Source organism: Cydia fagiglandana, chromosome 16 (assembly GCF_963556715.1).
Source record: "Cydia fagiglandana chromosome 16, ilCydFagi1.1, whole genome shotgun sequence".
In the NCBI taxonomy this organism is placed as follows: Eukaryota; Metazoa; Arthropoda; class Insecta; order Lepidoptera; family Tortricidae; genus Cydia; species Cydia fagiglandana.
The window spans coordinates 4,496,048-4,509,912 of NC_085947.1; positions in this window are offsets into that span (position 1 = coordinate 4,496,048).

Here is a 13,865-nt window from a genome sequence, read left to right on the forward strand (position 1 = left end):
ACTAAGGGCCAGTTGCACCAACCACACTTGACAGACTGATCAACGTCACTCAGCAGTGAACTATGAAACTTCCCATACAATAAAATTTAGCGAACGCTTTAACGATGACAGGCGATTTGGTGCTTACGGTATGACCATGTGACCAGACCTTATAAAAAATACTTCACGGAAGGATCTCAGGTAAGTTCAGAGGGCATACCGGGGCTACGTTTTTATGGGAAAGCCGACCTCCACTATCCGCCTAAAGGATGATTCACACTAGACCGGGCCGTGCCCGAGCCGAGGCGACCGACATGTCATTTTCCATAGCGGCTGATAGGTAATCACGTGGTGCTTTCCATAGAAAACAAAGCGCCGGATGCTCCGGCCCGGCCCCTGGCCCGGTCTAGTTAGCCCGGTAAAGTTAAATTTGTGTTTCAGGAAAGTAAATTATTAAATTACTTCTTTAAATTTTTGTTTATTTGATCTCAATTTGTTTACTCTTAATTTGAAATACAAAATAAATTCTACCTACTTATAACGTAATGATGTGTGTATAGCACAAGGATGTAAATACCTTATTTAGCGTAATCACACGCAAACAGATCTTAAATAATTAATTTAAAACATAGTTTTTGTATTTGACTTAGTAAATACGTATATATGATATGCGTCAACCTTAATGTGCAACTGCTACGGTTTTGCTAGCTCGATTGCGAGGTATGGCATCCATAATGACGTTTCAATACTGTCAATAGGTAATCTCACCTCGAATTACGAACAACTTAAATCCAGTTTAGCTTTACTGCGATCCTGAAATTTGAGTATCTCCCTCAATGACAATAAATTTTGGTATACTCTTTCGCATGTTGCTTTGACCTGCGTTGCCTTTACTTTGAGGTCGCTTTGCCAGTCACCTAGTTAACAAATATAAATATGTATGTATAGTAACATTCGGAATCGGTTTTTTTCTTCATACAAAAAATGCCGGTATTTTTACGTTCTTTTTCGTTCTTTGGTTTAATATTTCATTTTTAATGGGACAATAATATGAGCATGAAGTAATTAAAAGTATTTTGATAATTCGGGTTTTTTGAAAAAACAGGTTCCGAGCCCTAATGTGTCTGTGCGGAAAGAGAAAAGTCGTGGAATGTATTGGGCCCCATATCATTTATTTATTTTTGACAGAAACTTTGACAGCAACACATTTGTATGAAAGGTTGCTAATACGCTCATAGTTTTACTGACCGTACAATTGGCACTAAGTTTGGTATTTGTACATTTTCTTTGCGCAATAAATTACTATTCTATAAATAAATTAACTAATTGGTAAATAAATGAAAACTAGTAAGGTAAAATTACGCACCCGATACCATTGAAATTATTAAAACAAAGGTCATTGATATAAATAAAGTTTTCATAATGGCGGTAAACAAAATAAATGCCTTCAAAGTAAGTGCACCGTGAACAAAGTTTTGCACAGAGCAGAAAAAAATGAGAGTCAATCATACAGAAAAAATACACATATCTACATCAGCGCGGATAAATTGGTTATTAAATTGATTTGGGGTTACATTGAGCGGCTATTAATAATATTACTTCATTTGAATTTACTGCGTAGTTTTATCAACTAACTCTTCGTCCCATTACACACTCACACACACGCACACACGCACGCACGCACGCACGCACGCACACACACATACACACACAAAGGCACACATTACCAGTAAATAGTCGAAAAGCGTCTGCTATTTTATCTCTTACATGACTGCGCCACTTGCACCATCCCACTAATCCGGGGTTAACCGGTTAAACCGTTAACCCAGTGTAAAGTTGTACTCTGGTAACCATGGTAACTCCAGGTTTAACCGGCTAACCTCGAGTTATTGGGTTGGTGAAAGTGGCGCTAAGGTTACAAAGTTACAGAAAAATAGCACACCTTTTTTATCTCTGCAGATCGTAATTTTATAATCTGGCAAACCCATCCAAATTAAATTTTCAATGTAAAGACAACCCTACGTTGCGCTTTTTTTAAATTTGCCGCCTTCTTCTACTAACTGAAATAAATGGCTTGCCAAACTATATTTAAGCGTTATATTTTCCTTTGGAATTATGGCTAAAACTTAAAAAATGTTGTTGTGCATATAGGGTGGTATCCTGACAGGTGTTAATAATTAGAGATGCACCGGATATCCGGTTACTATCCGGTATCCGGCCAATCCGGCCATTAATTTACTATCCGGCCGGATACCGGATAGTGACATACTATCCGGCCGGATACCGGATAGTAACATTGCTTGATTTCGGAGTAAACAAATTGGATTTAAGAATCAGACACGGTCATAATCGTACTTGTTTATTATTTTAAAACAATTTTATCATTCCCCTGACTTGCACGCGCACTCATTTCGAACCTAGAAATGAGTCCGCGCGAACGTTTACTAGGAAACAGGTCAAACCATCAAAATGCGCACCTAAAAATCCGAAATGTAGGTATAGTTCCGCTGGCTGGATATTCGGCGGCCGGATACCGGATATTCGGCCGATGGTCAGGCAGAATATCCGGTATCCGGCCAAACAACTATCCGTTGCATCTCTATTAATAATGCACACAAATTTGAAGCGGAATATCATTTATTCAATGTTGTTGTTGTATCATAGTTAAAGTACGAGGTTTTAGGCAAGTCCAATTATGTTAAATGTAAGTAGAAAATGTAGAAATATTCGCCGTAATCGGGTGAGTCTCGACAGCTCAGTTGGTAGAGCGGTAGGCTTGTGATATAAAACAGCAAGTTAAAATCTCACACAAGTGCGTCGTACGCCCAGTACCTTAGCCTTTTAGATTTCTGCTTTTTGTTAGGTTTTTTCGGTAGACATATTTGGTTTCCTCCGGCTAATTTTCTCAGCTTGTTGCGATTCTGATTGAGTTTCTTCATGCACTCGGTAACTTTTGTCTCGGTGGCATTGTGGTACTGCATCGTTTTCAGCAGGGCTGCAACGTCGGCCTCTATGTCTATAAAGGCTAGGCGAACCTCCTCCAAACCTTGCTCAAGCTGAGCTGAAATAATGATAAAAAGACTTGATCCACCCAAACCACAGAATAAATAATAGTTCATAAGGTTCACTCTCTAACAAACGCGTCTATTGCGACAGATATGACCGCGTCCGTTCCGTAGCGGTGCGCGGCAATTACTACGGCTAGACACCAAAATTGGTGTGGGCAAAATTGGTTGTAGCGACGCGACGAAATCGCGGAGTGAGCCACGCCTGGTAATGTACCTACACTGTACAGTAGCGTCTATATAATGTACCCTTACCCCGAATTTTACAGACGTTCGATAGCGAATGCGTTAAATCAAACGCTGTGCATCTCGCTGGCACCAAATGTCAGTACGAGGGAGGTGCAATGTCAATTCACGCATTTGCTAGCGAATATGTCAGTGTTAAACTCATGGCAAGGATATAGGTAAGGTAGCCCAACTAACATTAGGCGCTAAATTTAAGGGTTAGAAGAGATTTATATAAGCGCCTATTTACTCTTTAGGTGTTGATAGTGCTCTAAAAATAGGAGTTTTAACCCCGGATTGGGCACAAATTTTATCACCATAAGATTTATAACAGTGCTACATTAGGGTTAGCGGATAAAAAAAGAGACATAAGAGCGGTATAGTGGAGCTACAATAGTGTTAATTATTTCTTTAGGAGCTAGATGGGTTGCATATAGGTGACTACAAACTGTTGTAGTAGAAGAGCGCTAAAGTAGTGTTGTAATAGCGTTGATTAAGTACTTAGGATTTAAAAGGGTGCCAAATAAGCGAATACTAACTATTTGAGTAGTAGTGTAGGGCCATATAGATGATACTTTCAGCTTTAGATGATATATTAGCATTTAAAGTCAATATTTGTAACACTCAAGAAGGTAATTGCACATTTTTTCCTTAGTCCTATCTGCTTTGGTTGCAGATGTTTCCATTTTGTATTATTATTTGTAAGCTTGCTCTATGACAGCTTGAAGTAAAATGTAATGGCGGATAATTAAAAGCAAATAATTATTTTAGTTCACTGATGCAGGAGTTATCTGCGGGTTTATGATGGCGAAATTAATTACACTGTCAAAAACTATATGTATTACTAACAAAATTTTAAAGGGCCTCTGATCCTTTGCATATTTATCTGAATATAATATTTTTTTATTTGTGGTCCACCGTATTTATTTTCGAAAAATTACTCAATATACGTGAAGTCCGGTTTTAAATATAACAATACTAACATTAGGTCAATATTGAGTAAAAGTATCGATTTTTATGGAGTATTTACGTTCTAATTAATAGTTTTTTCTCAAACATGCAATGAAATATTGATGTTATATTCCTTATAATAGGCTGCGAAGTATGACGTTTCAGGTGCGGCTAGGACAAAAGGTCGTTAATGGAATTTCATACACATCTTGCAGGCCTAGGCCGGCAAAGTCCTCTTTTTTAATTTTCATTTCACAGATATTTGTGACACAGCATCGTGGCATTCATCCATTAAAAAAAACTAGAGGCAGTATTTGCTTTATGGTTCGTAATGACACTCTGCCACTACGCCTATAAAAAAAAAAACAATGTTTGCTATAATTTGCAGTTTTATTTGTATAAAATCAATATGAACTTAATAAATAATACATTCTATAATTTTATAATTTTAAATTATAAATTTAACTACACAAATAAAAACATTTAAAATATTTCATCTAAACGTTAGCGGTGAAAAGGTCTACTCAAACACTACGCGTGTTATATTTTTTTAATTGTTATGGAGGTAAAGTTGAAAAATATTCATTCTGTTTTATTGGATTTATGGTGCGTTGTTGATTTTTTGACTTTAATATGAGTTCCGACGAAATAATGAAATTAATATTAATTGTAACCGTAGGTGTTGGAATTGGTAGCGGAAGCAGAATTGATTTTAAATAACTTGCTGCCTCTGCCGCCAAGTCAAAGACGAAGTATGTATAATGGTAGCTTATGGCAATTTTATTATTAGAGAAAGTAAGAAAAATGGCTTACAGTTTATTAGAAACAGTTTTGTGGCATATTTTAAATGAATGTAAACAAATTCGTCAACACTGTGGAAATTATACTTATTTACTCCATGCATAAAGCAACGATGTATGTGAAACATGATATCTACATTGAAGACTATGTAAACTTATGTGACGAAAACGACAGTCAGACGGATACAAGGCGAAAAAATCAAAGATACATGAAAATATACGGGTAGTAAAAATACACGACTCGTGTAAAACTACAAAAATAATACATCTTTTTATAACCCAATCGTTAGAATGTGTCGTCAGTACAATGATTTAGTTTCACAATATAGAGACATCGATATTTTCAACTCACGGCTAGCAGTTTTCAAGAGGCAAGTCATTAGTGTTCTTGGCCACCATACTACACAACAACAATAGTAAGCAATTTAACATGTTACGATCATTTATGTAATTTAAAAATTTAGTATGTTTTAAGATATTTTGTGTTTTTTTTTTATAATTTTAGGATAGTTTTTGCTCGTTGTTACTTATTGTTCTTGCTGTGCTCACTAATTTTGGATGGCATTTTTATACAAAGCCTACCACTTTCATTGTAATCATGCATTGAATGTCGTCTGTATAGTGTGCCTTATGAATAAAATAAAAATAAAAATAAAATAAAAACATACGCGTGATAATGATATAGGTACGTGTTGGTTATATTTTGGGAGTAAATAGTTTACTTTTTTTTTCTATAAATAAAACTTGGGTTTCGTGGATTTTTTATTTTATTTATTTCATTGCTACATACCTCGGCGGGAAATGGGGTTGCCCGCGCTCAGACCTATCCGATGTCTATATGTCATCGGCCGGCAACCCCTTTCGTCCCGGCCTCTGTAGTAATGTACTATTGTTTTGCTTATTGATTCATCGGTCATCTTAACATGGCGCTATAGGCTTAGGTTCTAAGTAATACTCTAATAACAGTATAAGATGTACTAAGGTATTGAATAACGCTCGTCTGCGACTGCATGATCGATAATGGTGACTCATAACTTCTCTTTTCGACTGTAAGTGATACAAGAGAGTTAAGTAGCGATTATGATACACGGAGTTATAAAAGACTTTTTATCGCCTGTTTAGAACCTTAAGTGAAAATTGCAGCTGCTTGTTACTCATATAGATATTAAGGTGGTAGAATTCACTTTGAGCTATAACACCAGCTGCTTAAGATGCATTATAGCGGCCAAAACGGCTACTGTGGATCTTAAAGCTATACATGGACCTCTTAAAGACCTTGATGTCACCAGAGCCTGTAAGCTTAGAATATGTAGCTATTCTACAGCCGTTCTATGTCTTTAGGTGATAAAATAAGTGCTAAGTGTCGCTTAATTGTTTGTTGGGAGGGGTAGGTAGGGGTAGGGTATGGGTAAGGGTAAAGGTAGAGTATTAGTTTTTTAGAATATATTCGTACACGGCGCGAAGAACATGATAAATGGCGAGAAAAAATTTAAACTTAAATTTTAAGTTCAAATTGGTTCAGATATTTAATCTCGAGTTAAAGAAGTCAGTCGCGGGCGACAGACACGTAGGTACAAATCAAGTGAAACAAGGAAGGGAAGTTTCCATTGTTTACCTTTATTGCATGCTGAAATCAATAAATATTTTATTAAATCACATATCACATCGCTCCTTGAGAAACATAACGTCATTATCCAAAAAATGGGGTTTTTGAGTTAATAACGCCATCTAGCTCATATGATCGTAACGCACGCAATACGAAGACACCTATCGCCCTAGCTCTATTAGAACCGCCAGAGGGCGCTAATGTCGTTATGGCGAATAGAGGGAATAGGTGCCCGTCTCATAGGAACAATGTCATTAAAGGGAAGTAAATTGTATTTTTTTGCTTAGTGACGGTTTTCTATGAGATTCAATGGTAAGTACGTCAATTTACATAAGAAATAGTGTATCTATACGTACTATGTCACTTTAAACTTATAATATGGTATCAAAATCAAAACTCAATTTAAAGCAATATCGTACTTTTCCCATTAAGGACACTTGTACTTTTGAATTTAATAGAATAGAATAACGTTTTGAAATAAGTAAAGTGACATTATACCTATAATGACGGTTTTGCTTAAAACTTAAAGCCATAATGCTGACTAAAAATAAAAACGTACTGTTCTTTTACTTTAAGTGACATTGTGATTTTAAGAAGCTGACAGAAGTTTTAGCAGGTCGATCGTCATTATCTGTGTAGTGTCAATATGCTAGCTTAGTTTACCATAGCGACAGTTGGCATGCTTAAGTGAAAAATGTCGTTTTAAGCTTAAAGCCACTACAACTGGTACAGAAAGCTTATAACGGTGTGGTTAATGAATGTCATTCGTTGTTTAATGTCACTGTGTTGTATTTTTTCTATAAGGTTCATAATAGAGTTGTATTATGGGTACCTACTAGACGACTATTTATAATTAGATAGATATAGCCACATTACGAGCCCTATTGATCTAACTGTGGAACTAGGTTGGTATGTGTAAGATTCCCATATTTATTAATTATAATATAATATTATTTATGTGCTGTGTGATACTTTTTCATTCATCAAAATTAGCAAGTTATTTTTGTGATGTCTGTTATGTTCCAATTTTATTTCTGACAAGGTGACACAAAACACACATTAATTATTATTATCACTAGGTAGGTACTTACCTATTAATTACCCATAAAACTATTGTTCTCTTACAGTAGAAAATGTCTCAATGTGTCTTGAATGACAAAAAAGTTTAAAGCTATTTGAATAAAGTTAATACTACTGTTTTAGTTGAAACTGTTAATAAAGATAATACATAATAATAATAATAATAATGACCCCGCGGGGGCAGCTTGTGGCGAGCTGACGGTGAGTGGCGACACCGCGGACCCCTATTCCAGAGGGCCCTGTCATCTGGCCCTCGCCTCTGTGCTTGCCTTCACCGGCCGGCCAGAGTGGAGTCGCAAGAGCGGGACCTATGCTCCAGGTTGGAAGTGTAAAATGTCATAACGCCGGCGGCCCTTGAACGGATTACCGGGATCTGGCTACCGCAGACTCACCTCTCGACAACCTCACAGCCGCTCCAAAGTGTTGCCCTGTTGTCGCACTGTGCGTGCGGCCATTGCGGGGCCCACTCAATGAGTTGGCGAGTCACCACCTGTCTTATACAATTTTGAGACTGATTGTCACGGCAGGTGTCCGCTAGTCTCTCCCATAGCCCATTATCCAGTCCATCCAACTTTCAAATCTATAGCCCATGACCTTAGTTCCCATCGCAGCACAAAAGTGCTGCACTGCAATAGTCTTTGCACCTGGCGGGGACCATCTCTTGATGTATCACATTGTGCGTTCGGGGATAGTATCCGCCACGTGTATCCCTTGCTTTTAGATTAAAGTGTCTTAAAGGGCCTCTGCGCTGTTGGCTTCGGCCCCACGTACGCCTCCCAAAGGTCCGGGACCCCATGGTCCCGAGATATGGAAAAGACATACAAATAATAATGAGATAATAATAATAATGAAATTATTATAATAGATAATGAGATTTAATAGTCATGATGAAGAATTCGTACCTCCTTCAGAAGAGCTAGTTCTAATAACGTAATGTGTCGCTTGTGAGTTTTTTGTTGTTTTTCCGGGTTGGTTTAATTTTGCTACTGGCTGTTTCTAAAGTATTTATAATATTGTTATTTTGAATTTGAACTTCTGAATGTGTATTTGTGGTATCTCTTCTTGTAAGGTGTCAAAATTACTTCGTAATTCTAAGTTAAACTGATCGTGGTTACAAATAAGAGTGTGTTTCTGTTTAGGTGTTTTGCCTATTTATGAATTAATTGCTTACGGTGGATTTAAGTCTTAAACTTTATTTTTGCTCTCACGGGTCTGTGATCGGAACTAAATTTAAACCTATTGATGTACCTAATACCTACATAAATAAATATCTAATTAAACTTTTGTCAGATGATAATATTATTATATAAGTAGTCAATTTCGTGTGTGATATTCCGCCAGGCGAAGTCCAGGTCCAGCGACTTTGAAGTTTTTTTGAGAAAAAAGGAATTACTTATCTACGTTCATGTTTCGACCAAAGGCAAATGGAATAGACCTAGAACTACGGTCGTTTCTGCTGCCAAGGCCATATGTGGTCCGACTATGTATGTGTGCTTGATCTGACTTCACCAAGGACAATGGTCCATGTTTCCTGCTTTTCATCAGTAGATTTATTTAGAGGGTCATAATCTCGTAATACTCTTCAATCTTATCATCGCAATGTGTAGATGTTGATGCGTAGGCTTTGATTGCGGTTAAGGTAGGTATATAGCTTTGGGATTTGGGATATGCTTAACGTCAACACAGCCACCTTGTCGGAGTAATTTGATAATCCGACAATGTTGTCCTGCCACTTCTTTTTGACGACAAAGCGTGTGGGTATCTTCCGCCGGGTAGTTTCAAAGTAGCGCCAATAACAGAAAAGCTAACGGAAAAACGTCTAAGGTGGTACGGTCATGTACAGAGGCGTCCTGTAGACTACATGGTTAAGGTAGCGCTCGATATTTCAACGACGAAGCGAGTCAAGCGAGGACGTCGAAGACCACCTGCTACCTGGCTGACGACGGTTCAGCGAAACCTGAAAGACCTCAATATAGACGCCGACGTTGCACTCAATCGTGCAGAATGGAGCAAAAGAACAGGGAAGGCCGACCCCAAGTAAATGAGAACAAGGCCTAGCAGGATGATGATGACGTGGGTATCTTCCGCCCGGGGATTCTTAGCACCACTTTTACAGGGTACTTAGCGCCGTAACGAGGAGTCGTACATGTCAAATGAGATTGGGCCATAAGCCCACCATGCTGGTTCAGTGCGGGTTGGTGGATCGCCAGAGGCTTGTTTGGTATTCCACAGGGTGACCACGTGCAGGAGAGGCTGGTCTGGGGTCCGTTACATGACATTCGGGCCCCTTGCATCGCATCCCCCAAATATTATCCTCCCCTTTTACTGTTTATTTACTTTGGTAATTTTTGATCGTAAAAATATAGCCAAACAAAACAAGCTAAGAATACTCTAGTTTTAAAGAAAAACTAGTCTTATTTGCTAATTTTTTAAGACTGAAAGTCGCTTACTTTAGTAAATATTAATTAACATCCATGTAAAATGATTCTATTTGCGCTTTTTCTTTGAAATAAACTTTAAGTTATATCAAATAACTGGATATAGTGTCACTGTTCCATAAATTGAATCAATATTGCGAAGTCGTCATGTGACATTAAGCAAAACTAAACGGAATAGTGACATTACAATTTTCTTTTAATTGAATTATCTTAGAAATTAAACAAAAAAAACACAGTTTACTCAAATGACTAACAAGATTAGTTTAAAATCTAACAAAATATAGCAAAAAACTCTTCCTTTTATCTTTAGTACGGCAGTTTTAGACGTTTGAAGATTTCGAAAATTTTAAAGTTCTGTACCCAAAAAACACGTTTTTCGCTTAATGACACTGTGTTTCTCAAGGAGCGACATGAGGAACATTCATATACTCCATGCATTCTCATTTCTAAAGTTTTTTTTATTCTCACTTACTACGATACTTCGCTAAGATACAATATGAAAAACAAGTAGGTATAATAATTTACCATCTCCATAATGAAATAGCAGAGTTATTAACAACATTAAAAAGCCACGCATTTTTGCTGTGACGAGTTTTTGACAACTCGGAAAAAATGCGATTCAACTGTTTTTTTACAAAGTGCAATTAATTTTCTCACCATCAGCAAAATTTCGAAAGCCATTAATAATTACGTTAATTGCAAAATGCTTGGTATAATTATGATTTAATTGCAACAAGGTTTGGAAATAATGAGATACTCGATCGGCGTATTTTTAAAGTTAAAAATATTTTAGGTATTTGCTTGCAAAGTTTGGTTATTTAATTTTAGTAAAACATTTCCGTTAATTATTCTAAACGTAAAGTTAAGTCAGGGATACACTTCAATTCAATTCAATTCAATTCGTTTAATACGGTGCAAAACGTACAGGTCAACAAAATACAAAAATAAAAATAAAAAACACACACACACACACACATCTAAAACTAAATAACCCTAAACTACACACATGTCACATAATTTAAAGAAAAAATATTACACAAACACATATACATATATATATTACATTAAAATAAATTCTTAAAATAATTATAAGAGGAGAAATCTAGCGACACGTCGCTGGCTCAATATTACAAAGTTGTATGTTACATTTTCAAGATAGTTGAAATTCGACTTAATGACACTATGACAATCTGCCGTATCCGAACTTCAAGATATTCACAAGAGACGACACGTACTAGTAGATCCATTCTGGATACGTTATAGTTTAGATATCAACTAGTTCTCTTTTGCAGCGCAATTCGGGCAACCAATGTCACTTTTACGTTAGATAGAGTAAGATATCTATTGAGATACGTTTTTACGTTAGATAGAGTAAGATAGATGTGAATTGGATCTCTAAGTCATATCCTTTGGAAATCATTCAAGAGTATCTCCAGAATCGCGCAAATGTCAAATTTGACAGGTTAGATCTTAAACATATCGTTATCGTATCTTGGTGATGTGTAAAAGATATCTAATAGATGTCTATTTCGGTTCGATAAAAGTGAAACATAGAACCCTGTAATATTGGGCCAGCGATGTCTGGCGATTTTTAAATGTTTCCGAAGCTAGCTTTACATTTATATTCACCCCCCAATATACCAAGCGTGGTACGGGCTACGGGCATGTGATGCGGAGGGATGAAAGTCATGTGACGAAAAAGGTATTACGAATGAATGTGGAGGGAAGTAACGGGAGAGGAAAACCAAGAAAAAGGTGGAAGGACTGTGTGAGAGATGAAATGAAACGAACGCAAGTTAATGATGAGATGGCGGGCGATAGAGAGGTATGGAAGAAAAAGACATGCTGTGCGCCGACCCCAAATGAATGGGATACCTAAGGAAGGGATACAAGCGGATGATTACCATACTAGGTAATAGCCTAGATAAGAGTAGGTATATAATAGTACTTTAAAAAAAATGAGAGAGGCTGTATCAGGGACACAGCCGCTATGGCTGACGTGAAACGTGGTGTGGACCGCCAATGCGAAGGCCGAAGGCCGAGCTTCGCGTAGGGCCGAAGGCCCGAAGCGTCCAGGATTTAAGTGCTTTAACATAGAACAATAGTAAAACTGTCTAAATGCGAAGGCCGAAGGCCGAGCTCCGCGTAGGGCCGAAGGCCCGAAGCGTCCAGGATTTAAGTGCTATAACACAGAACAATAGTACAAGTGTCTAAATGCGAAGGTCGAAGGCCGAGCTCCGCGTAGGGCCGAAGGCCCGAAGCGTCCAAGATGTCAGTGCTTTACCACAGAAAAATAGTAAAAGTGTCTAAATGCGAAGGCCGAAGGCCGAGCTCCGCGTAGGGCCGAAGGCCCGAAGCGTCCAGAATGTTAGTGCTTTAACACAGAACAATAGTACAAGTGTCTAAATGCGAAGGCCGAAGGCCGAGCTCCGCGTAGGGCCGAAGGCCCGAAGCGTCCAGGATTTAAGTGCTATAACACAGAACAATAGTACAAGTGTCTAAATGCGAAGGCCGAAGGCCGAGCTCCGCGTAGGGCCGAAGGCCCGAAGCGTCCAAGATGTCAGTGCTTTAGCACAGAAAAACAGTAAAAGTGTCTAAATGCGAAGGCCGAAGGCCGAGCTCCGCGTAGGGCCGAAGGCCCGAAGCGTCCAGAATGTTAGTGCTTTAACACAGAACAATAGTACAAGTGTCTAAATGCGAAGGCCGAAGGCCGAGCTCCGCGTAGGGCCGAAGGCCCGAAGCGTCCAGGATTTAAGTACTTTAACACAAAACAATAGTACAAGTGTCTAAATGCGAAGGCCGAAGGCCGAGCTCCGCGTAGGGCCGAAGGCCCGAAGCGTCCAGGACATCAGTGTTTTAGCACAGAACAATAATACAAGTGTCTAAATGCGAAGGCCGAAGGCCGAGCTCCGCGTAGGGCCGAAGGCCCGAAGCGTCCAGGATGTTAGTGCTTTAACACAGAACAATAGTACAAGTGTCTAAATGCGAAGGCCGAAGGCCGAGCTCCGCGTAGCGCCGAAGGCCCGAAGCGTCCAGGACATCAGTGTTTTAGCACAGAACAATAATACAAGTGTCTAAATGCGAAGGCCGAAGGCCGAGCTCCGCGTAGGGCCGAAGGCCCGAAGCGTCCAGGACATCATTGTTTTAGCACAGAACAATAATACAAGTGTCTAAATGCGAAGGCCGAAGGCCGAGCTCCGCGTAGGGCCGAAGGCCCGAAGCTTCCAGGATTTAAGTGCTTTAACATAGAACAATAGTACAAGTGTCTAAATGCGAAGGCCGAGCTCCGCGTAGGACCGAAGGCCCGAAGCGTCCAGGACATCAGTGTTTTAGCACAGAACAATAATACAAGTGTCTAAATGCGAAGGCCGAAGGCCGAGCTCCGCGTAGGGCCGAAGGCCCGAAGCGTCCAGGATGTTAGTGCTTTAACACAGAACAATAGTACAAGTGTCTAAATGCGAAGGCCGAAGGCCGAGCTCCGCGTAGCGCCGAAGGCCCGAAGCGTCCAGGACATCAGTGTTTTAGCACAGAAAAATAGTACAAGTGTCTAAATGCGAAGGCCGAAGGCCGAGCTCCGCGTAGGGCCGAGGGCCCGAAGCGTCCAGGATTTAAGTGCTATAACACAGAACAATAGTACAAGTGTCTAACTGTGAAGGCCGAAGGCCGAGCTCCGCGTAGGGCCGAAGGCCCGAAGCGTCCAGAATGTTAGTGCTTTAACACA